A 25,321-nucleotide genomic window follows, 5' to 3' on the forward strand; every position below is an offset into this window, starting at 1 on the left:
TCATGATTAAAGCTACACGTTTTGCAACATCTTGTGGCTGAACGTGCTTATATAGCGCAACGTCAGCGTTTCGACAAGCGCTCTACGCAAGCTCACGCTGCAAGCGTCTGCGAGTATAGTCCAATAGTAAGTTTTGACTTTCGTCTCACTGCGGTGGCCTCTTGTGACATGATCTAATCTGTTGTAATTTGTTTCCATTTTCGCAGTTTTGTCGCTAACTCGCGAAATTGGCCGCTTTATCACCAAGCATATCCGGTAAATCAGAAGCTATTTTATCCCTGCAAGTGGGCTGTAAGACAAGCCGACGAGATGAGGCAATGAAAGGTATGCATTTTATCGTTCATTCCATCAATCATCGATGCTGAGTTATTACACATGTTTCGTGTAAGAAACAAAAAAGTAGTATGTGGTCATGCTTATATTGGTGACTCACCTAACTACTGCTCAATGGGAACTTTGGCTAAACTTTGGAAACTTTGATTGTTTGTCTTGATTTTGTCTTCGTTACATACTAACTTTAAGTCGTTCAATTTGTGGAACCTAGCCTACCGGTGTATCATACCTGCCACGAGGTTCTGCCTCTAGTCTCGTCAGTCTAGTCCCTCTTGTCGGAAAGACAAAAATTTGATTTGTTCATAGTTGCGCAATTCGTTAAGTGCATTTGCGAGGAACACTTCGCATATAGACAGAACTCCTAACGTTATTCCCCGTAGACCAACCGAGAAAAAGAAAGACAGATGTGTTGATACGTCGGCTACATTCTCTTAACGTAACGACTGTTCATAATTGTATTGCTTTTGGCAACTCACCGTGGTACTTGGATCGCTTTAAATGCCAGCAATAACAGAAACAAATAGTTTTGCTAGGCCAAATGTTTGACCCGAGGGTTCTCGCAGATCCGATATTGCCGGGTTGGCGGGTTGAAAAGTTGCGTCCCTGCGACAGCCACTGGTGAGTGACCGTGGCGACAGACTGTGAGCAAGTGTAGTGTCTCTGCAGATGGCGCTCCTGCTCCGCGCGGCAGGTCGGCCGGTCGGACGCCGGTCGTCATTGTGGGCGAAAAATGCGCGGTCATTCTCATCGAGAGTCTATTATTTCAACTTGTGGTCAAAGTAATGAATATGTACAGTGACAAGATGCGAGCAAAACTACATGGTAACACGTCATAAAGGGCATAACATCATTTCATCACTAGAAATGCTCCAGACACCGCATCATTAACGTCTAAATCACAGATATGTTTTGAATAGTCAATGACAGACGACGGGCATTTCAGGCGCCCAGCGACTCGCGCCGTCCGTAGATCTCCGCTTAGCCCGAACGATCGCCGTTGTCAAGACCGTTTAGAAGTAAAATACTGGCAAACATGTAAGGCCACGTTAAACGTTACTGAAGACATGCATGAGACATGCCGCTTGGGACCAGCTGCTACCTCTCCACCAATCAGCGTTCATGCAGTGAATGCCTCAGATGTGCGATCGCAACAGGCGTAAACAGGTGGGTTGCTTTCCGGTCGCGATCAGGCTCGCATCGCGGCATCTGAGATTGTTATTGCTTGGCTACATGCGATTTGAGAGAATGGACTTTCAAGGCGACGATGAACCCCGCCGACCGTACGTCTTGGCTGCAGGACACTGTACTGTTCGGCGTCAAGTCTTGAAGGGGAACACTTAAACCGCGCGAGATCAGAGCAGCCTCCAGAAGCAGCTCGTACTGCCCGACAAACGCCACGAGAAGCGGTCGAGGATAAGTACGCGCCGCGAGAACACCGAGATTCGTTGTCGATGACACGCACGCGGCTTTTACCCCAGCCGAACTGCAGATCGGGCATGCAGTAAAATAGGTCGCCTTCCTGCATCAACCGCACCACATGGGCTAACGTCCATCGCTGCAGCATCGACCCGCGACAAACAGGCCAGCAGCCGTAACCACCCAGCCACCACTCTTCTGAAACCGTTCATTTCATGTTTTCTGGTGCACGTTGACAGATTTGCCCCCCCCCCCCCCACACACACGGGATTCGCCGGCAATTTTGAATCGAATTGCCCCGCTTAGCGTTCAAGTGCCGTTCGGAGGCAGGCTGTCTCGTAAAAACGCCGTGGCCGTGTTGCTCAGCACCGCGCGGGACCGCTGCTAGACAAACATGCTTTAAAAGACGTTCACGTCTTGACCCTGACCATGTTTTAAGCAAGCTGGTATGCCAGCTTGTGAAAAAATATTCAAGACAGACGTACCTTATGATAATCAGGGACTGTACCCTAGGATGGCAACTAAGAAGTCAATCAGCATGACGTTGAATTCTAAAGAAATCATAGTGCTGAAAGTTTATATATCACGATTTGTAAAAGCTGCCCACTGCGTTCACGGCCATTCGCTTCCTCCTAGCGTACGTGTAAAATGTGAATGGAAACTAGCCCACAGGAGAGCAGCTGCGATGAAAGCATTTTGTCGCTCTTCATAATAAATCATTTACACATGCAATAGATAAGCTGGTTTGAACGTGATACCATAGCAATGATTTTTCCCTACATGTCCACTGCCTATTCCAATTAAGTATAAAATGCAGCAGCCAACACCGTGCAGGAGAGCAAACGGGAAGCCGAATAAAAATATACAGTTGCCCTAGTGAGGCCGCATGAGACCTGCGTCCGCCCTGCTGCGGCTCTACGAGGACAAGGAGGGGAAGGTGAAGTGCCGTGTTGCTGGAGACAGGAAGATAGAGCGAGAGGGAGAGAGAGAGGGGGAGCGCGAGGCAGCCCACTACAAGTATCCTCGGGGGAGCGGGCCGTCGTCGCCGTAGAGCGGCCGGCGGCGCGGCGAGCCCGAGTCCTCCCCGCGGCCAATCTCCTCCTCCAGCATGCGCTGCACCATCGAGTCGGTCGGACTGAGCTCGCTCGCTCGCGCCACGGCCGACCGGCTGCGGGGCTTGGCCGCCGCCCGCTTCGGGGGCGCTGCCGCATCGCGCGACCGCGACTTTTGTACAAACACACCCGCTGAGAGGCGCCACGGTCGGTCCGCTCGGCGGCGCCACTGTCGGAAGCGACCGCCTCGCGGCTCACTGCCGCACCGCCAGATGGCAGTAGCGGCGGGCTGAGGTCGGCCGCCTGCCGCTGGGTGGGAGGTATGCGACGCGACACGTCCGCAAGCGAGCCCTCCAGCCGGCCGATGCGCTGGTGCAGCTTCTGCATCTCCAGCTTCAGGTCCACCTTGAAGTCCATCAGGTTGGACAGCAGCTGCTGGAACTCACTCTGCGAGAAGCTGGGTAGCCCAGCCAGCTTGGTCGTGTCCACCACTTCCAGTCGCCTGCTGACCTCCGCAGGAGGCCGTGCCGGCTCCTCGCCAACGGTCGCCGCCGGCGCCGCCCGCTCAGCCGCCGCCGGCGCCGTCACCTTCGGGCCCCACTTGATCTTGGGCTTCTCCCGCCTGTCCTCGCTCCCAGCGTCACCACCGCTACTGCCGCCGCCGCCGGCGGCGGCGCCACCGCCGCCGCCGCCGCCGCCGCCGCCGCGCGCCGCCGCCGCCGCCGTGCTGCTGCCGCTGCCGCCGCCACGCCGCCGCTGCTGCCACCACTGCCGCCGCTACCGCCGCCCAGCGCGCCCCAGCGAGTGCGCGCTCGCTTGCTAACCGCCTGCTGCTCACCGACCCCGGGCAGCTTCACCGAGGTGAGGATGCCGCCGCCGCCGCCGGACGACGCCGTCGCCGCTGAGTCGCCCACGACGCTGACCACGATTGTCGCGTCGCCGCAGCGCCACCTAGCGGCTCGGCCTCGCTCCGGGCACCGGCCCTCCACGTCCCTGGCGAGGGAAGAGCGTGGAGATGACCGCACTGGCACGGGGCGGGGCGGATGGCAGTGTCAACGCGTCAGTCATAGACTAAAGCAGGTGCGGGGACGTCGCCAGCTCGCCGTGATACACTGTTCAGTGACAGGACGGCTTTATTCAAGATTAACGCCGATAGTTCAGGTAGGTTACGGTTGGCAATTACAGGTCGCCGTCGATCAAACATTTATTGTGGTTCTTGTGAACCATTCGATTGAAACTACAAGCACGACCAGAATAAACCTACCTAAAAAAACCTAAAAAATACCTACAAGCACGACAAGAAAGCAGGAACCGCCATTGCCATAGCCATGAACTCCATTCCAATTTCATGCTGCGTTTGCTGTGGATTTTTACGGAGACCAATTGCTGGAGATCGGGGAATATTTGCGTCCGCCGCTTCCTCCTCGGCGGGGTGAAACTCGTACCTGAGGCCCGACTGGCTGTTGTGCGCTCGCTGGACTTTTGAATCTGGAGAAGATCTTCCTGACCAGGTGGTCCTGACTGATGTCGGGTGGCGGCTCGTTCTTCCGGCGCTCGGCCAGCTCCTTCTCCCCGCTTGAACATCCGACACCTTCCGGAAGATCAACTGCGGCGACAGAGACGGCCTCTCATCGAGGACACGTGCAGCGGGGTGGTGACAACTGTCTGGCCACCAAATGCTGGCAACACTGTCTAAAAATATTCGGCTGCAATCGCAGTACAAGGGTCAATAACTGACTTGACAATACGAAAACGGACGCTGTTGCCCGTCCCGCCTCCACAGGTCACGATCGCAAGCTCTCAGTGTGGGGTACTTCAATTGCTCGTCTTTTTCTTCGTACTGCTTGCAACTGGTGGGGTGGGGGGCAGGTATCGACCACCACTCCAGAAACACTTTTGGAATACCTACAAGACGGCTGACGTTATGCTCCCGATGAGTTCAGCGCGTTATCCACACCACCTCAAAGGTACTAACAAGCTTTGGGTTCGGATCATATCAGATCAGCAATCTAGACAGGTTTAAGCTGGTCCATGTCGGGCCCGAGCATTGCTGAAAGCGGCATACGTTCTAATGCATAAAGGAGCGGTTGGACCTATGTCTGGTTGGCGTCTGCTTTTTTCTAGTATGGGCAATACAACCATATCTTAACCATCGTATGTGCCATCATAAGTCACTGACCCAAGTTGACTGATGCTCTCGGTTTTAGTGGCATGCTCTGTAGTAGCGGTAAGTGTAGATGATGTTTATTGTCAGACTTGTGACTTGTGTCGTTCTTTTACATGCGGATGACGGTTGCCCCCGTATGGTTGACACAGCTACCAAAGATGCAGCCAGGATGTCTTAATGCAGGGGAGGAGGAGCATCACACAGCTGTGGGGGAACTGATAAGAAAACCAAAGAGCATCGCAACTTTGGACTTTTGAGATTATCTCCTCGACGGCGATGAATCTCACCGCGTTGTTGAATCTGAGGAACAGCTCAGTTTAGTTTTCTATCAGGGAGCTTAAACGGAGTTTTTTGAAAAAGCCTATGAAGTAAAGGGGGTCAACCATCTCCCTCATTGCCGTGCATCCGCCGGCCATTGTCCCGATTTGAAATTTCCCGCAGAGGAAATGCATATTCGCATATATAAACATGCATAACAACATATATAGAAACATATATAAAAAAGAAAAATAAAGAAAAAAAAACATTCACCGTGCGCCAGCACCTTGCATCTATATGCATTCGCCTTTAGACCTGATAATCCCGCTTCCTCATACGCCTTCGCCTTGTGTCGTGGAAGTTCATCATAGGTCAATGACCTATGTTAACAGTGATAAGCAACAAGCATAATAGCTGATCATCATACGTCAAATACCAACAATGGCATGGCTATGGTTTGAGTGCACTATAATCACCTACCAAATGCTTCAGGTTGCTGATTAATTATAGACCCAGAAAAACGCCCTAGATTGGTGATTTGCGTACAGACCAGAATAAAGGTTGTTAAGACCTAATATGTAAATGACTTAATATGACCTTGATATTGACCTCTTATTGAGAAGTGACCCAGGAAAAGTTTGTTTAGGAATTGCGTTGGCCATCTTATTACGTTTCAGTTATCTCTTTATCTTTAATCAGTCCCGAAATATCTGGGAGGTGCGCTCCTCCTCATCCGTCAGCTATAAGCTGATGCTGGGCTCCACTAGTGTTTGTGAAGCGAGGGAGGGGAGGGGAGGGGGCTCTTGTGTGCTTCCTGATTAATGCGGAGATCAATACTGTAGGGGAAACATATGTACCTGCCGGTGCCCACCTTGGGTGTTTCGTGTTGAAAATCATAGAAATTCGATTTTCCCGCTCTTTCATATATATCCGGACTACAGATGGACGTCCGGCAGGAGGTAGCATATCCTTAAATGATATGTCGTATTAAACACACATCTGTTCGGAACTGAAGATCCTAATTAGCACCAGGGACAAGCGTGCGGGTCCCACTGGTCCTCTGCAAACGGAACAGTAAGTCACAGCAAAACCCCCGCCACAGCCACCTGTAACCAAGCCACCACCGCCATTTGCGTGCACTCGGGCGCCGGTGCGCCAGTCCGCTAAGTCGGCCCGGCAGCGGGCTCTGGGCCCATTGTTTCGGTGGAATTAGTGGCGGCGCGGGCAGGAGCGCGCGCCGCGCAGCGCGCCATCAGAGGGTGGCTTGAGAGTGGGCGCGGCGCGGCGCGGCGGCCGCTCCTCGGCGCCGCTGATGGAACTAATGACCGGCCGACGGCCGCCATCTGTCATCGTAAGCCCGCGGCCCGCCCCAAAGTGGAGGCGATGGGACCGGCGTGGGGAGCGGTGGGATGGAGTGGAGGCAGTGGGACGGGGTGGGAGTGGTGGGGAGGGGGGTGAGAGCGGTGGGAACGGGGTGAGAGCGGTGGGACGGAGTTAGAGAGGTGGGATGGAGAAGGGGATTTGGAGCGGAGTGGGAGAGTGGACGGAGGGAAGCGGCGGGAAGTGGTGAGAGAGGTAGGACGGGATAGGAGAGGTGGGACGGAGTGGAAGCGGTAGGACGGGGTGGGAGAGGTGGGACGGGGGTGGAACGGAGTGGGGGCGGGGGTGGGGGGGGGAGGGACGGGAGGAGCGGGGAGGAGGTGGGAGGGATCAAGAGTGCTGGAGTGGAGTTGTGTGGGAGGTGATGAAAAGGAAGCGGGAGGAGCCAAGTGGGCGACAGGTTGGTGGGAGGGACCAGGAGGAGAGAGGAAGCGGTAGGAAACAAGTCAATGGAAGGAGACGGGGGTGGGAGGCGGGCCGGCCCACCTCGTTGGACGCGTTACGGCGGCACCGCACTGCCCGCCGGCTCTAATGAAGTCAGCATCACCAGCGCTCTAATGAAGCCGTCAGGAGAGGTCGGCGCGCGACAGCGGTGGGACGGTGCTTAACATTGAGATTGGCGGACGTGTAAGCCGACGGTGCTTCTGTGCGAAGACCCAGCAGCACGCTGTTCGAGATTGCAGCGGTTCTACTGGGGTAAAGGCGCCACATCCGGGTGAAGCCGCCTTTCCTTTGCGTTGCTAGCCGTCGGAGACCGTCTGGGCACTTATTGCCGCGGGGGGTTATCGATCCCCGGCCCATTTGTAGATAGCATCGCGCTGAAAAGGACTCAAGTCACGCTAAAGGCATCGAACTGGCAGGACACTTTGGCCAGGAGAAAGACGCTTGACACGGCGAAAGTGGATTTGGTTTTGGTTTTGGTTTGGACGGGTTATAGCTCCTTTGCTTATGCGCAGAGATGTAGTATTAAGGAGAGAGATATTCATGGGGTAATGCCGCGGCTGTCCTGCATTAACCGGAGACTGCGGTGTTTCAGGCACGGGACGCCTCTTCATCCCTGCAATAGGCGGGGCAGTCCTCTCTCCACCCCTGCAGGAGGCGAGGCACTCCTTACTTCCCCCCTGCAGTAGGTGGGGCAGACGCTGTATCACCCCTGCAGCAGGTAGGGCTGTCCCTTCTTCACCCCTGCAGTAGGCGAGGCAGGCCTTTCTTCACACCTGCAGCTGGTGGGGCAGTCTATTCTTCACCCCTGCAGTAGGCGAGGCAGTCCCCTCTACACCCCTGCAGCAGGCGGGGCAGTCCCCTCTACACCCCTGCAGGAGGCGGGGCAGTCCCTTCTCCACCCCTGCAGTAGGCGAGGCAGCCCCCTCTCCACCCTGGCAGGAGGCGGGGCAGTCTCTTCTCCACCCCTGCAGTAGGCGAGGCAGGCATTTCTTCACCCCTGCAGCTGGTGGGACAGCTCCTTTCCACCCTGCAGTAGGCGAGGCAGGTCTTTCTTCACCCCTGCAGTAGGTGGGGAAGTCCCTTTTCCGCCCCTGCAGCAGGCGGGACAGTCCCTTCTCCACCCTGCAGCAGGCGGGGAAGGCCGCCCCGTCTGGTGACTGCTGTCAGGCGCAGGTGTGGAGAGGCATGCAGTGGCATGGGACTCAAACGTACAGGACGAGGTGGTGAATAACACAAACGAGAACGAAATGGGGCTTTTCATTTTAACATGAGTCACGCATCACTTGTCAGGATTATGCGCTGGCAAGACATGTCAACACACTTTTCGTGGCTTCAGAACGTATCTAAGGCATCTGGTTCGTTACCGACTTTTACAACTTTGGCTGTTGTATTACTGTGAATAAAACAGTACCCATTAGCTGTTAATCCCTTATTCAAAGTGCGGTAATGTCAATAAAGGTTACTGAACGGCGGACTTAAGAAGTTATCACTCACAATTCTGCAGTCGCTCAGCCTAGGTCGTTATTTTGACCTGATTCTAGGCGATAGCGTTTCACCCGATTTCTCCAGTTTTGCCCTCCCTTAGCCGGAAGCTTTGGGTGTGCATTGTTGACGCGTTTCTCGGAATCTACCTGCTATGTATTTGCAAAGCGGGGATATCAGCGAATAAGGAGAAAGGCCAAGTCCTATCCAACAAGCTACGAAAATTCTTTCTTATTTTTTCCTTCTTATTTTTCTTTTGGTTTCTTTCTTTCTTATTTTATTCTTTCTTTTTCTTTCTTAACAACGTTATGCAGAACAATCCTTCAGTTTTCCTTGCCAAGCACAACTAATGCAAACAAGGTTTAAACGTGTAATTTGTGTGATACGATGTAGCACATTGCGCTGTAACATGATAATAGCCATGCCGCTCCGTAAGAGAACTACGCAGTATGTGCATCTCATGTCAAGTCAGGAGACAAAGCGGTGCTGAAATATCACAGCGTAAAAGGCTGCGAATGATAAAACGAGACGTTTCAACAATCAGGAGGAAATTTAAGCTTTTTGCGTAGCTATCTCAGCGTAGGACCCCTGAGAGGGGCCGACTGTACCGCAAACGGATATAGACGTAAGGTAAATGGTCCTCGTGAAAATAAATGCCACGCATACAGGCACAATGGGAATGCATCGGTTGTCAGTTCACGACGTAGCTGTGAGGTGCTCGGTATTCGGTTTATCTCGCCTGATCCAGCGGATTTGATGACGTACTCCTACCGCGAACAATCGGCGTTTAGCGGCACATTCATGTCACGTTATCATCGCGTCACACGCCTAACTCTGCACCATGCATGCTTCGTATGCCGTAAATGCCAACAGCATCCTTGCATTCGCGATCGGTTTGAGGGCAGGCTGTCACGCTCCGGCCTTCGTCGGTCCTCGGTTTTGCGGCGGTCACCGTTGAAATGGGTGTTCGCCTGCAGCTGACGCGATGTCGGATAACTTAACACCACGTGCTTCACCATAACCGTCTGCCTGTGCCATGCGCCAATTCGATGCCGAAAGTAGCTTAAAGTATAAGGCATCTTACTCGGTGTCGGAGGTTGTAGGTGAGCACCAGGTTCCTGGCGAAGGAGTTGGCGAAGGCGTGGTAGAAATCGAGCACCTCCAGCAGCTTGTCCCGCTTGATGGTGTGCAGGTCGCAGTAGGTGAGCGCGCGCACGTTGGCCGCCGCCTGACCCACGCTCGGGTCCTTCCAGAACGTATCGCCAAAGACGTCCCCCTGACCTGGAGACGACAGAGAGGGGTGAGAGGGTGCCCTGGACGACCGAGTCGGAAGGTGTGCAGGTGTGTGGCCCGCCGGCCCGACGACATGGGGAGGGGGAGGGGGGCAGAGAACGTCCCGATCTGGGCACTGCATGGGACGGTGTTTACGATCTTCGGCTTGACGTCAGGACGGAAGGGCTAGAATGCCGGTCTCGTGCCGGTCAGGCCTCGCCAAAGAGTTGCGTGAGCCCATCAATATGAGGCATCCTTATGACAATGCGGCAGCCGCACACCACACGGCAACAGCACAACAGAACAACGACAACATCAGCACATCAGCACATCACACAAAACGAAATGCCTCGTTTTCCGAAGTCGAACTGTGCATAAAAACGCATCCCTGCAATTCGTTCACAGGGTGTCTCGTTTTGCTACTGTTCGCGAGTTATTGGTTCCGCCACGGCCCGCAATGCCTGCAATTTTTCCGTCTACCACGTCAATTTCCCTGCTGTGTTCTGTGTCGACACACAGAGCTGCACTCGGGCCCTCAGCCCGATAAGGAACTTTGAGACACCAAACAAACCGATTTTTAGCGGCATATTCATGTGCAACTGTGCATGCAGCTGTGTCTGCAAGCTGCGAGGTAACATTTAATGCTAATCCACACCATTCCCATGAAGAAATGGGCTAATTTGAGTCATTCTTCACCGACTACCCTTCAGTCCACGGCGGTCGGACAACAGCCTAGCCTCCGTATCATATTTCTCTCAGTCGGCTGACGAGACGAGTGTCACGTGGCCTGAGGACGGCCCCCGTCTCATGCGCCAGCCGGCGGCGGCGGCCCGCCCGTGGCCGGTGGTGAGCGTCGAGGGCGGTCCCGACACCGGCGACGGCACGGGCCGACCCGCCCCGGCCAGCTTCCGGCTCCCCTAGACACGGCTGCAGGAGACGTGACGTCACAGAAGCATCACTGACGGCCGGTGCGACTCGCGAGTAGACAGAGAATCGCAGCAATGCCAGTCGACGTATTGGGGCGGGGTCTGCAAGGGCCTGTGACGCTTTATGTCTCTCAGCGCCGTGATCAGCAGGGTTATCTCCAGGTCTTCCAAAGCCGTGATCAGCAGGGTTATCTCCGGGTCTTCCAAGGCCGTGATCAGCAGGGTTTTCTCCAAGTCTTCCAAAGCTGTGATCAGCAGGGTTATCTCCAAGTCTTTCAAAGCTCTGATCAGTAGGGTTATCTTCAAGTCTTTCAAAGCCGTGATCAGCAGGGCTGTCTACAAGTCTTTCAAAGCCGTGATCAGCAGGGCTATCTCCAGGTCTTCCAAAGCCGTGATCAGTATGGTTATCTCCAAGTCTTCCAAAGCCGTGATCAGCAGGATTATCTCCAAGTCTTTCAAAGCCCTGATCAGCAGGGCTGTCTCGCAGTCTCCCAAAGCCGTGGTCAGCAGGGCCGTCTCTCAGCCTCCCAGCGCTGTGGTCAGCAGGGCCGTCTCCCAGCCTCCCAGCGCCGTGATCAGCAGGGTTGTCTCCCGGTCTCCCAGCGCCGTGAGCAGCAGGGCCGTCTCCAAGCCTCCAAGCGCCGCGATAAGAAACACACACTGCATCCCATCATGATCAGTGATCCATCAGACAACAAGTGGTAGGCATCAACACTGTCCTGGACAGATGCCACGATGCGAGACAAATTTATGCGTTTCGAGGCTGTACAGTGCATGCATCCGCGACATTGACCTATCTATTAATAGACAAGTCAATGAGTGGGGAGCCTTTGCCGTCTTCGAAGGAATGGAGACCGTAATTTGGGGCGGAGAGAAGAAAGTCGATGGTTAAAAATTGTGACTATCAAAATAGAAACCTCTTGGGTTCGTGAAAACTGGTCTTTCTTTTTAAAACCCCTTAGGAGATTTCCGTTGCAGCTATTTTGCAACACGCGGTAACTAGTTCAGATAAATTCTTTATTACAATCGAATTACAATGACTCGAGATCCTTTACGGTCTTTTCACCTTACCAAGCCTACTGCACGCGCCGTCTAAGCTCTATGTGTCACCACTACCACCAGGAGGCCCAGGAGCCCCGAACATGACGAATTTGGGCCGTCTTCAGCTCCCTCTGACACTCCGAAACATTTCTGCTTACATTTCTACTCATGGGTGTTTCATAAACATCTTTCTACAAAGCGAAATTTTGCGCGCATCACGTGCAACAAGACAGCCAGCTAGACACACCTTGTACAAGCAGAATATTGTCAACATCGTTCAGTGAAGCGAGCTAGCTATACTCTCCCGACCCGATCAACTGCATGTACCTGAAGATGGACGAGGCGTCAGTTGATCACATACAGCGCACGCGCACGCCTGGCAGTCGCATCGCTTGGTGCGCTGGTGGATCTTTTTGTTATTTTGCCCCTCCGGAAGAAGCTCAGAGAAGGTTATGATAATAAACGGAGCGTAGGCGTGTTCAACAGCGCCTGACATGCCCGACGTCAGTCAGCCGGTCTGTTGTTTGCCTTCACCGGGCGGTGACGCCCGGATAGCTGTAAGCTGAGAACACCTGCTACCAGTGACTCCCATCAGCATCCCCTTCCCCTCCTTCCATCTCTTTCCCCTCTCTCCCCCGTTTTCTTTGTTCCTCCCTCTCTCGCTCCTCCCGGTCCTTCTTACCTCTCTCCCTCTCTGCCCCCCCCCCCCTCTCTCTCTCTCTCCCTCTCTCTCTCTCCTCTCTCTCTCTCTCTCTCTCTCTCTCTCTCTCTCTCTCTCTCTCTCTCTCTCTCTCTCTCTCTCTCCCTGCTTTTTGTCCTCCTTTCCTCCTTCCTCCTTTCCTCCCTTCCTCTTTTCCTCCTTCCTCCCTTTCTCCCTACCTATCTTCCTCCCTTTCTGCCTTCCTGCCTTCCTCCCTTCCTCCCCTTCCTCACTTCCTTGCTTCCTTCCCTTTATCCCCCCCCCCCCCTTGCGCGGCGTGGAGTCGCTACCAGCCTCCCTGCATCTCCCTCTCAGGCGGCGCCCACCTGTGCTGTGACTGCACGATCAATACCTTAACGGGCAAACAAACAACTCGCCAATTTGGGTCAAGTTGGGCGCCGTGAAAGTCAGGCTGGAAACATCGGGAATTATTTAGGTGGCGAAGGCAAATCCACACTCAAGGTCGCCACTGTGGACACAACGAAAAGTTCAGCACGTAGTGTTTGGAACTTCCGAGACCGGCATTTCCTGGAAGAGGAAAAGAACCAGGACTCTGAGCTAGAGGAGCAAACAGGGCACCCGTTTTTACAGAAAAAAACCTGAGGCTTAACCACAGTAGAGCAGGCAACTAGAATGATCGCGTCGTGCCTGGTTTTACATTTACAAACATTTAATCAGGGTGCACAACGAATAAACGTTTCATTTGGAGACGACAGCCAGATGTTGGACCAAAAACGGCCGGATGAAGACCAGAGGTATGCAAAAAGTTTGCGCCGCAGGTGATACATGTTTCTGGGAGCTCTATATGTACCTCACAACATGATTTATATTTCACATGGGTTTTATGGTGTTATTATAACACCTCTGATCACGGAGTCTAGAATCTGCGAGACAAGCTGTTCCAAATCCAAAATCCGTTTATTGTCAGTGGCAAGTACTTGAATGCCATCGGAAAATTGCACATCGCTCTCAATCACCGTCATCAAACACCGACGATAACATCGCCTGCAAAGATGGCAAAGACGCACCGGGGGGCTCGACCGTGACGCACAGCCGGCATGACTGAACCCAGTTCTGACTTTACCCAGACATGACTGAACCCAGTTCCCACGATCGGGGCACATAACTCAACTCCCCGTGCCCCCATCACGTGACTTGAGGCTTTGACAGCCGCCGGCGCCGCCGGGCCCGCCCACCGGTCCCCGCCGTTATACAGCCGGTGGCGTGACGAGGCCCCGGTCCGCCTCCGCGCGGGCTGCGGCGTCCGCCCGGGGCGTCCGCATGCGAGGCGGCACCCGGTCATGGCAAGGCACCAGGCGGCGCCGGCGCCAGTTTCGCCGCCCCGCCGGCACCCGTGAACGGAGAGTGGAGCGCCAGCTATTATCGACCACGCCAGGCCGCGGCCGCGCCACCGACCAAAGCCGCCGGCCGACGGATCCGCAGGGGTGGAGAAACGCTGCCGACGGAACGGGATCCGTGGAGGAACGCTCCGGACGAAAGGGATCCGCATCGGTGGAGGAGCACTCCGGACGAAAGAGATCCGAACCGGCGGAGGAGCGCTCCGGACGAAAGAGATCCGAACCAGCGGAGGAGCGCTCCGGGCGGAAGAGATCCGAACCCATGGAGGAATGCTTCTTACGAAAGAGACCCGAACCGGTGGAGGAGCGCTCCGGACGAAAGAGATCCGAACCCATGGGGAATGCTCCGGGCGAAAGAGATCCGAACCCATGGAGGAATGCTCCGGACGAAAGAGATCCAAACCGGCGGAGGAATGCTTTGGACGAAAGAGGTCCGAACCGATGGAGTAGCGCTCCGGACGAAAGAGATCCGAACCGGCGGAGAAGCGCTCCGGACGAAAGAGATCCGGACCGGCGGAGGGGCGCTCCGGACGAGACGCCTCCGTGGAGGAATGCTTCGAACCAGTCATCAGAACCGGCGGATGAAAGGTTCCGAAAAAAAAACATCCGGGATGATGGTGGCACGCTCGGAGAGAGAGAGAGAGAGACGCAGGATCGAGCGCCGCACAGCACTGTGGCCCAGCGCCACCGCCTGTCGGGCCGCCTGCTCGGCCGCTGCCGGAAGCCCCAGTCGCCACCGCCATGACTGGTGACGGTCTGCTGAGGTAAGCCGAGGTATCGGCTGACTCGGCCGGGCCTTGTCGCTCCGGACAGATCGCGCGTGCAATAAAATGCAGATGACGTCGAGGGTGTGACGCTGGTCGACGACTCCACGCCGCAGAAACCCGCTCGCCTTCGTCCGGACCCGACCGCCCCGGCAAAATGAAACAGCGCGGAAGCTCGCCACTGCCCAAATGAACGCCGCAAAATACAATAACTGAAGGCATGGATTGCCGCCCGTGAGTGAGCCGGGAACGTAAAGCGGTTGCGTGTGTCCGGCGATGGGGGGTGTTGCGCAGGAGCCAGATTCCAGATGGCCAAAGATGCGGTCCAGGATGGAGGAGTCGCAAGGTCTACAGGCAAAGGCTCTACCCGTAGCTGCGTCGATCGCCATATCTGACCGCCGTCCACCCGGCGGTGGTGACGTCTCAGGGCGGCCGACGTCCGAAGTCCGGTGGGTTTGCCCGAGGCCCGGTCTGCCCGAGGCCTGGTCTGCCTGAGGCCGTGTCTGCCCGAGGCCTGGTTCGCCCGAGGCCGGGTCTGTCTGAGACCGGGTCTGTCCCAGGCCATATCTGCCCGAGGTCGGGTCTGTCCGAGGCCGGGTCCGTCCGAGACCGTGTCTGCCCGAGGCCGGCTCTGCCCGAGGCCGGGTCCGTCCGAGGCCGGGTCTGTCTGAGGCCGGATCTGTCCAAGGCCGTATCTGCCCGAGGTCAGGTCTGTCCGAGGCCGGGTTCGTCCGGGGCCGGGTCTGCCCGAGGCCGGGTTTGCCCTAGGTCAGGTCCGCCCGAGTTCCGGCCCACTACAGGGTGTCGGGGCGCTATCTCGCCCGGCCACCATAACCGGAGCTGGCCACGCGCCTGCAGCAGGACGAGCACCAGGCTCGCCCGCCCGTCCGCGGCAGGACGAGCGCTTAGCTTGCCCACCCGTTCGCGGTAGGATGAGCGCCGAGTTCGCCTGCTCGTTCACGGCCTCGTCACAGTCGCTAGCGAGACTGGGTTCCGCGTGGATGGACGAGCGCCGAGCTCGCCCGTCCGTCCGCGGCCTCGCCACAGTCGCTGGCGAGGCTGGGTCCCGCGCGGATGGACGAGCGCCGAGCTCGCCCGTCCGTCCGCGGCCTCGCCACAGTCGCTGGCGAGGCTGGGTCCCGCGCGGATGGACGAGCGCCGAGCTCGCCCGTCCGTCCGCGGCCTCGTCACAGTCGCTGGCGAGGCTGGGTCCCGCGCGGATGGACGAGCGCCGAGCTCGCCCGTCCGTCCGCGGCCTCGCCACAGTCGCTGGCGAGGCTGGGTCCCGCGCGGATGGACGAGCGCCGAGCTCGCCCGTCCGTCCGCGGCCTCGCCACAGTCGCTGGCGAGGCTGGGTTCCGCGCGGACGTCAAGCTGTGTGGCTTCAACACGTACCGCGACGGGGCACATCGGCGCAGGCCTCCCAGTGGCCAGACGGGGCCCGTGTCAGACCGGACTCAGGTCGAGCCCCGGTTTGTTGGACTCTTATCAGAGAAACGCGGTTCACTTCACATGTCTATCCGGCTGGCGCCCCACACCCACCAATGTTAAAGCATGGATTCAGACCCAGAGTCAGACCCAGAATCACGCCCAAATGAAAGCTCTAATCTGATGCGGACTATGAAGTCTGGTAACCAGAGATACACCGTCATAACCAGACTCAGTCCAGAGTGAGTAAGGGATCCACCTGTCGCACAACACGTGAGGCTTGCAAGCTTCTCCCCCGCACTGCCATAGCGCCGGCTGCTGCTGAAATTTTACTGTGCGCTGATGTATTCTATTCCACTCGCTAATGCCACGTCTATGAAATGCAAAATCAGCCTTGAAGTGCGACGCCAGACACCGGGAATCAAACCCGGAATCGGGCCCAAGGACTCAGCGACTGGCTCACCCGAGGAATGAGACCTGCGTCGGGCCGCGACGGTATCATGACAACGGAGAACTCGCCAAAATGGATGTCCGCACCTCATTCGCGGCTTACGAAGCAGCTCGGGCGCCTGCGGCTGCATACCAATGGACCGGTTCGCTGCACTGTTTTCTCTAGGCTGCTCTCCAGGGGCACGACATCTCGCAGCGGGTGCCCGCCGGCCACGCCTGAGCTCCGCTTTAGCACACGCTGAAGATGAGCTGAGCGCAGAAAATGCGGGCACGGATGCCTTTCGCTCACACTCGGGTCTGCTGATATCTGATGATCTTCACAAGAGCGCAACGTGGCAGCGGTTACATCTGAATCAACACAAATTAAGCAAAGATAATCACATCTACCAGCACAACTCTCACACAGTCTTGTAAACTCCGTCATCCCATGCGAACCCTCTTGCACAACATCTCTGCGCACACCCACCGCACCAGTAAGGCGTTCCCTTAGTGCGTGCGAGGGAGAGGGGACAGGAGCGGGAGGACCGGCGCCACCCACCGAGAATGGCGACCACCTCGTCGTCCTGGATGACCTCGAGCGAGCCAGACACGATGTAGCAGAGCGTGTCGATGCTCTCGCCGGTGTGGAAGAGCATGTCGCCGGGCGCGCTGTGCGACATGTTGAAGTGCACGGCCAGCGCGCGCAGGCAGCCGTCCGACGCCAGCCGGAACGCAGGGTGCTCGTTGAAGACCTTGCGGTTCAGATGCACGCAAATGTCGGCCCGCATGTCCTTCGGGCAGTAGTTGAGCACCTGGTGACATCAGCAGAGGGTCACGTGACGGCCGGCGGAGGTCGGGCGGCGGCCAATCAGCGGCGGTGGTGATTACGTTGGAGCCGTTCGGTCCCGAGCGGGCCGGAGGGGCCCGTGCCGGTGGCGCCAGCAGGGCCACCAGACAGCTGACCGGGCGGCCAGTGACGACCGACGGCGGCCCAGACGGCACTCGGTCAGCAATCGCAGTCACGAACGGCTCGTTACGCGGCAACGGCACAGGGCCACGATCGAGGCCGAGCCCTCCCCGGCGGCAGGCTGAGGCGCTCGTGATGACGCCGACTAGCGACAGAGTGAGTCACTCGCCATCTGACTCACCACTGACTCGCTCGTCGCTCGTCGGGGCGTGCGGCATGAGCTGTTGCCACGAGTGAGTTTTTGACGACCGTAAGTCAGTATTAACTCGCAGAGATTTTCAAAAATCACCGACCTCAGTGATGCGGCGAGCCACCACCATGTGACGGCACAGCAAAACAGCATCAACTGTCTCGCCGCCAACGCCACGTCAAGCTTGACGCTACACTGAGTCAGTGTCAGGCACACACGTGCTGCATGCACAATCATGCACGCTACCGCGCTAATAACGCTGCCACCCATGCAATATTTGCGGAGCGAACAACTGGATGTCTCAACAAATATTGCGTCACTGCAAACGATCCACGTAAGATTTACTCGGTCGAAGTCAATCTAGCTCTGGTAACCAAACACCACAGCTGATTACTTCGTTTGGTGTGTGTCATTGGGGCTTTACGACGCACTCAGCTGCTGAGGCTATGTGGCGTCGCCTGCCTCTCACCATGGCAGGAAGGGCGGGCACGCGGGGAATCGAACCCCGTACCTCTGGTTTCCCAGACGCGTAGTGGTTAACGCAGACGCGTTAACCACTGCACTACCGGCACTCCCACTTAGTTTGGTTAAACAAAAGCTTAAGACGACTTCCGTGCACAGTGTGGTTGCATGACACACGTTGTGTTTGCTACGGAATGATTCGGCCCAGCCCTGGAGGCAAATACAGCAAAGAGGTTTTTATTGCGGGGTACCCACTCTTTGAGGACGGATTAGATGCAGTATTTTACCTTCCACAGCGTAAATACATTTCGGTTTGAGTAACCAGGCTTGTTCAGGGCCGAAGTTGATCTAAAGTGAGATCAATCTCTTAAAAATGAGTAGTATGAGTGTTTCCAGAAGTGCACTGGTTTCACCGTGCGTCTAGCAAACCAGCGATATGGAGATGGACTTCCTGCGTCGCCGGCCCTCCTGCCCGGATGAGAGGCTGGCGACGTCATGTACGCCAATAGCCGCTGAGTGCGTCTTTAAGCCCCAATGACCCTGCAGTACGTGTCAAACGGTACCGCATCTTCCCTGCGCACAGGTACTGCGGGCAGGGTGCACGTGCCTTAGCCTTGCACGACGCGAAACAAAGCCCTGCGCAATTATGACAGCGGTAATCAGAAAACCTTTCAAAACGTGTTTGAATTGAAATGCCACTGCCTGGATGGTACTTTCAAAGCAGGCAAAGGTGATGAGTATGATAACATTTACGTTTACCCCAATGCCACTAATGCAAAACGCTCTTAATGCAATTCCGGACATAAAAGGGGATTCAACTCACAAAGCTTGAACCGTGATGAGCCAAGCTCGAACGCATTGTGAGTCGATAGAGACGAGCGCCGCATTATTTGTGTCGTTACAACCAGATGTTCAACATCCAACATGCCCACACGGGGAGCGTGCCAGTGCGCATGAACCGAGAATAACGACCCGAACTGCATGCAGGTGAAGTTGTAACGCTTCTCGTGGGCCGGGACCGAAGCCCTTGCACAGCGGTCCTCGCATGACGCCATGTAGGACTCCTGGGATCTGGCGGTATCCTTTCGGGCCTGAGCGTCATCGCAGGCTGTGCCTACCTCTGTGCAGGGTCACTAGTGTTGGCAAGATGGGGAGCAGCGCGACGCTGTGCGATGCCGCTGTGTCATTAGCTAAGCACAATTCCGCGGCTGGGCGTGAACACAGTTTGGAGTGTGTAAGCCGGCGTCGAAATAATGTCGCGTGGCACCCGCGATGAGCTATTCAGTGCGTTTGACAATACTGTATAGAAGCTATTTGTTATTAATGGACGAGACAGCTGGTGCATACGTCGCCTGCCACGAGCGCTTGCAGCGAAACCTGCATGGTTTTGTCGCAGCGGATTTGGGCCGACTCGAGCTACGTTAACAAGCTGCTGTGTAGCACTGACTGCAGCGGACAAATAGAGTGCATCGCCTACAGCAAAGTTAGTCATACGGCTCTCAACCTGAACAGATCAACGAATAGACACCGAACACCCATGGCATGTACACCAAGTGCATAGATCGTTCATGTTAAAGCACCAGGATCTGCTCGGGTAGCGCTCCAAGCGGCTCAGAAAGACTCGTCAAAGAAACGTTACATGTTCGCGTGAGATGGGTAGCAATGTGGGATTGCAACCGCGTGGAGATAGCTGCGTGGGGAGAATTCCAGAGCGAAGCAGGCAAGAAACATTGTAGAAAGGTGGTGTTGAGAGAGGAAGAATGTGTATCGGAGCGAAAACGGTGAGATTATTTCCGGGCAGAGTAAGATGACTAACGACAAGCGTGTCCCAAAATGATTACTGGTTACAGGAATAGTACGGCAATGCGATGAAGGCATTGAGGGAGGAGAGGGATCCCATCCGTGGTGTCTAGTACGCTGGCCGCAAGATCGCCAAAGACGCATCAAAGGCGTTTACCAACTGCAGGCTGTCGGCAGAGCCCGCCCGAAGGCCACTGCTTGAAACAAAAGGGGCAGGTGCGCGCAAGCTGAGGAATACCAGAACACATGTCATAGCGCAAGCCATGTGAGAAAGGTTGCGAAACCGGTGGCAATACTGCAATCGAAATATAAACTTTATGACAGAATTTCCTCCGAATCCCGCGGGAATACCGATGCGTTCCGTTTGGCGGAACGCAAAATTCAGACTAGATGTCAATCGTAAGCTACAGTAACACGTCGTGTCCAGCCCATTGCAGAGCAATACAGAGGACTTGACCTGCCTCTGAGGTACGAGGCATTGGTTGCGGGGCATGCAATAGCTGGGGCGCCGGCGGCCGCCCCCGTCTCGAGCGTTCGTAACGAGCCGTAGTCCAACAGCGCCAACTTCTTACGGCTGTCGCCAAAGTTGGCCGTGACTCTCGTCGCCTACGAGGCGGGCCAGGGCTGCGGAAAGTTCGAGACGGCGTGCGGCGCGCCGCGCCAGGTACGCCGCTGCACGCGCCGGAGCCGGGCGACTACAGCAGCTGAGTGGGCCACAAGACGGGCGCGGTATGGTGACTGGCACAGCTGGGCGGCCGGCTCGCCCCACCCACATCACTTGGCCAGCGAAACGCCTTGGCGAAGCGCCGAAACGTCGCGCATCCAGGGAAACGTTGGGAGCGTTACGTCTGAAGACAAAAGGCAAACGTGGTAACATTCCAGACGTTTTCCTTGTTAAAAATTGAATTCGAACATTCGTTTCCAAGAACTCTTTTGATCCCCTCGGTTGACCCTTTTGACCATTGAAGCCACGCCAGATGAATACGCCCGTGGTAGTGAGCCAGCACGTTTGGCCGGCGGTGGCACTCAGCGCTGCGGCCGACGGCCTGACCGGGAGGGAGAGCGGAGGTCTGCCACAGACATCGGTATTCCCGCGGATCGGATAGCGTTACCCTGGTGCCGGAGCTGGAACTGGATCATACACTCGCCTCGTTCTCTACCTTGTCCGTGTCAATGCCCTTGGTCATGGCCCACGTGCTGACCACATAGTCCATGACCCGCTCCGAGAGCGCCTTCGGTACCTCGTGCAGCTTCATAAACTCGCGCACGTTGTTGAGCATATCATGATACTTGGCCGTGGCTGACGTCATCTGCTGGATGATGGTGGTCACGTGGCCGAAGATGGTAGCGTACAGGAGCGCTGCCGGGCAGAGATCCGGTCAACACAGCGTGATCTCCGCACAGTCAATGCATGTAAGGAACAATGGCACGGTAGACAAAGGCACAAATGGGGCAATGCGCGGCTCCGTAGGACGTTCGCGATACGCGAACATGCGCGGAGTCGAGGTGCTTGGTCACCCGACTCGCCACGGCTGCAGCCAGTTAAAGCCAGATCAGACCACGGCCAGTGATGCGTGACCAGAACGTCAGCCGCCACACAGGGGCAATCCAGCGCCGAGGCGCCCTTAGAGCGGGCCTGATTAGCCGGGAACAGGCCGTAACAAACCAGGGCCGGAGCACGGGAGGCCGGAGTATGGGAGGCCGGGGCGCGGGAGGCCAGAGCATGGAAGGCCGTGCCGCGGGAGGCAGGAGCACGATAGGCCGGGGCGCGGGAGGCCGGAGCATGGAAGGCCGTGCCGCGGGAGGCAGGAGCACGATAGGCCGGAGCATGGGAGGCCGGAGCATTGAAGGCCGGAGTGCGGAAGGCCAGAGCATGGAAGGCCGTGCCGCGGGAGACCGGAGCGCGGGAGGCAGGGGCACGGGAGATCGTGTCGCGGGAGGCCGGAGCAAGATAGGCCGGAGCACGGGAGTCCGGAGTACTGGAGGGCAGAGCACGGGAGGCCGTGCCGCGGGACGCCGTGCCGCGGGAGGCCGGAGTCAGCGGTCGGCTGTGAGCAGTGCAGCCGGCGCGGGCGGCCGCTGCCACTGAGAGGCTTCACCAGAACGCCATCGATTGGGAAAGGCGGCAGAAATCGATGACAGGATCCTGTCCGCCTTTATGGGGAGTTCACGGCAATAACCCAGTCTGATGGCGCTCCTCCGAAGGTGTCCCGAAGCCACCCATTACCGAACACATTCGCCAGGCTCTCAAGTCGAGTTTCCTCAGCGCATTGACGCATGGTCTATAAGGACGCAATGAGCTGACTAGTGAGATGAAGTTAAAATGACATGGGTTTATCGGATAACTTTGAAGTTCAGCGCTCCAGAATAGGGACCATCCTCAGCAGGAGAATAATTGTTTCCCAATGTGGACTCACTCGCGAACCCCTTACATCATTTGTAGACGTGGTGTGTGTTCTTACCATGCACACATCTTCCACTTCGGCGAGCCTTTGCATGGACACAATGCGTTCCTGGGCCTCGAACCGTCACATGTAACACGCTTGCGTTAGTTGGAATAAAACCAGTCCGCCCTCGCGCCTGCATTCGAAACACCGTCCTTCAGCTGACGGATATCGGCGATACGGCGCTGCGTGGCGAAGTTCGAGGAAGTGGCGTTTACGCGCCTCATCCTATCTATTCCTGGAGCGCTCGAAGCAGGCGTTTCAGCTGCACCTGTCGACGGCAGCGTTCGCCAACTCTACGCCTTTCGTCAGATTCGGCGCGGCTTCAGCTCCACTTTGCTGGGGGCGGCCACAAGGCTCTGGTTTAGGTATGCGTCGATCGACAAAATTCCTTCACTGCTTAAATGTGCGCACGCTACGCTGTTTTTTGCTGCGCTGTGACTACTAGACGGCGCGATACAAGGTCGAGCACAAGCGCGGACTGACGGAGCTGAAGGCTCTGATGAACAGTCCGCAGTGCAAGCGGCAGCAGGGGCGCCGGACCGCAGCGGTGCCCGTCGCGCTCGTGGCGCCGTCCTTCGCAGGCCCAGCCAGCCCCTCCCTCACCGCCCGTCTCGGATGTTGACGCTAAAAATGTAATGGTTTGACGCCACGGCAGCGGCGGCCGATATTGAAACCATACCGGCGGCGGTGGAGGGCGGCTCGAATGGCAATGGCCTTCTTTATCCGATGCCTCGACGTCCGAACCTTGACACGGCCGATAAGTATTGGCCTGCGCCCGCCTCAGCGAATGCCGGCCACAAGCTTAGCACCGGGAAACCGATGCCGGTGTTCAGCTGGCGCCCAGACCCGAGCAGCACGGAGACCGCAGCTAAAAGTGCACGGCGTCTTTCTGTGTGATATCGATAAGACGTCAACGTCTTTCAGCTCGCGACATTTTGTGGCACGGGCCTTGACTTTGTTTAGACACTACCGGAATTGCCCTACATCGCTCTCGCCAAATGCGTGAAGCCGCTGCGTGGCGGCACCTTTTTAATACTGCTGCTCCAACGCTGTTCTCAAACGGTACCGTGTCAAAGCAGATCGCCTCTTATGCATTGGGTTCAGCCGTATGATACATGCAGACTTTGGAAATGCGAGGTATGACGGACATTGCTCTCGTCCTGTCCCACGTAGCGCAACAATACCTGTTCTGTGCAGATAGAGAGCTATGCCAATGAAGCCATAGTTTAACGTGAATAAACGCTGACTGCTTTTATTCAAGACAGATGTCTGACAATGACATTAGATTTGATGTCCCAAGATATTCACTGATAATCTAATTATTCTTATTGGCATAGACCATGACGTGCGGGAGGTCGTTACCACGGTGGTTCACATGTCCCTTGCGTGTGGTTGTGTGACATGGGGATGTACGATGTACTCCGCTGTCGGGACTTCATGGCTTCACTAGCCTCTCGCCTGGAAAGTAGGGCCAGCACCGCGGGAATGAGCACCTAGCACCCATGCCTCCGGTTTTCCAGACGCGCGGCTGAACACCTTCACTACCGATACCCACATGTCCACTGTGATCAGCGTTTTTTGCGCGAGGACCGTCCTTGCCTTTTTCAGACGCCTGAAACAGTCTGAGGCATGTGTAATATTTAGTAGTTACACCAACGCATCCCTTTCTAAAGGAGTCCTGCAAAAGGCAACCATCTTCAAACGTGCCTGGCAAATCGCGGAGCATGTGAGGCGCCTTTCACTCTTTGAGCAAATACGTTGGATGACGGCTTTATACTTTTTGGAGGCGTTAATAGTCCCGTTCAGTGTTAAAGCACACCCGTCTCTACTTGGCTCAAAACTCTCACCAATAATGATAACTTTCTGCGTCACTACGGCGCTGTCACGGGCCCATACCAGGTCTTGATATGTCTACACCTCGGTGCGTTTCCCCAGTCCCAGCGAGGTCATTGACACCGCTGGGGAGCTCGCGGGGACACCTCGGCCGGTACCAGAGCAGTTTACGAGAGCCGTGCTCGCAGGCGACGGCCGTCGCCCGACGACCGCTAACGGGCCGGTAAACTGGGGTCGATTCATCACCGAGGCTGCCGCGACGGGCCCGTCTCGACCGCTACGCACGCCTGACACGCGCTCCGCCCGTCCGGCACTGGTGACGGGCGTGCGAGACGGGCGGAGGACACGCGCCGCCCGCCGCCGCCCGCATGGAAAGGGGGGAGGGGGAGGAAGCAGCGGTCGGTTCATCGGTGGTGGCCGGTGGTGTTGTAATGTGGAGCTGAGCCGACAGCGTACTCGCGCTGGGACATCGTCTATGTCGACGGCTGTTTATAGATAACTGAAAGGTGGATATCATGCGACTCGCTTAGCCTGTCTCCGACCAATGGAAGCTCAGACATAGTTCACGCGAGAAGCAGTGAGCACGCAGCGAGTGCCCATTTGTTTCAGATGATGAACAGTGCACTGCATCTCATCCTTGCATGCATTTGGGGATACAGCTTTTTAACACAACGAAAGGCCCGGAGTTAAGATCCGGTCTTACACCAGTCGTTCGACGAGACCTACGGGAGGTAGGCCAAAAGATCTCGACAAACAGTAGACATTATTTATTTTTTTAAAAACCCACGTGCGCTTTGAATAGACATTATTAATTTTTTAGAAGCCCACGTGCGCTTTGAACACTGCCTCAGCTAGGGCTCTGAAAATGAATATACCGTGCAATCATGAGGCACCAGCGGAAAGTAGAGCAGCGCTTCTCCGTACAGTGTGTGCATGTTCCTCCGGGGACCAATGTGTGTCACCGCAACGCCAGACAACCTTCGCCGCCCGGGATCAATGGAGGAGCGTGACCAGTGTGGCGGACGGCTGCCGGACGAGCTCTTTCCAGGCTAAGTGACCGGTGGGAGCCGCCTGCACCGGACAAACAGTCTGTCCAGGTTTAGTGGTCGGTGTGGGACCTAAATGCGCTAAACGACCCTCCTCCCCGAAAGCCAACATCATGAAGATAAGGT

At 56.3% G+C, this 25,321-nt stretch overlaps 1 pseudogene; it reads right to left on the minus strand.

Annotated features, from left to right (window-relative positions):
• Positions 1 to 25,321, minus strand: part of LOC119094583 (potassium voltage-gated channel protein eag-like) — a 132,064-nt pseudogene that overhangs the window by 9,678 nt on the left and 97,065 nt on the right.

This window comes from Pollicipes pollicipes, unplaced genomic scaffold (genome assembly GCF_011947565.3).
Source record: "Pollicipes pollicipes isolate AB1234 unplaced genomic scaffold, Ppol_2.1 Scaffold_4002;HRSCAF=4701_pilon_pilon_pilon, whole genome shotgun sequence".
NCBI lineage: Eukaryota > Metazoa > Arthropoda > Thecostraca > Pollicipedomorpha > Pollicipedidae > Pollicipes > Pollicipes pollicipes.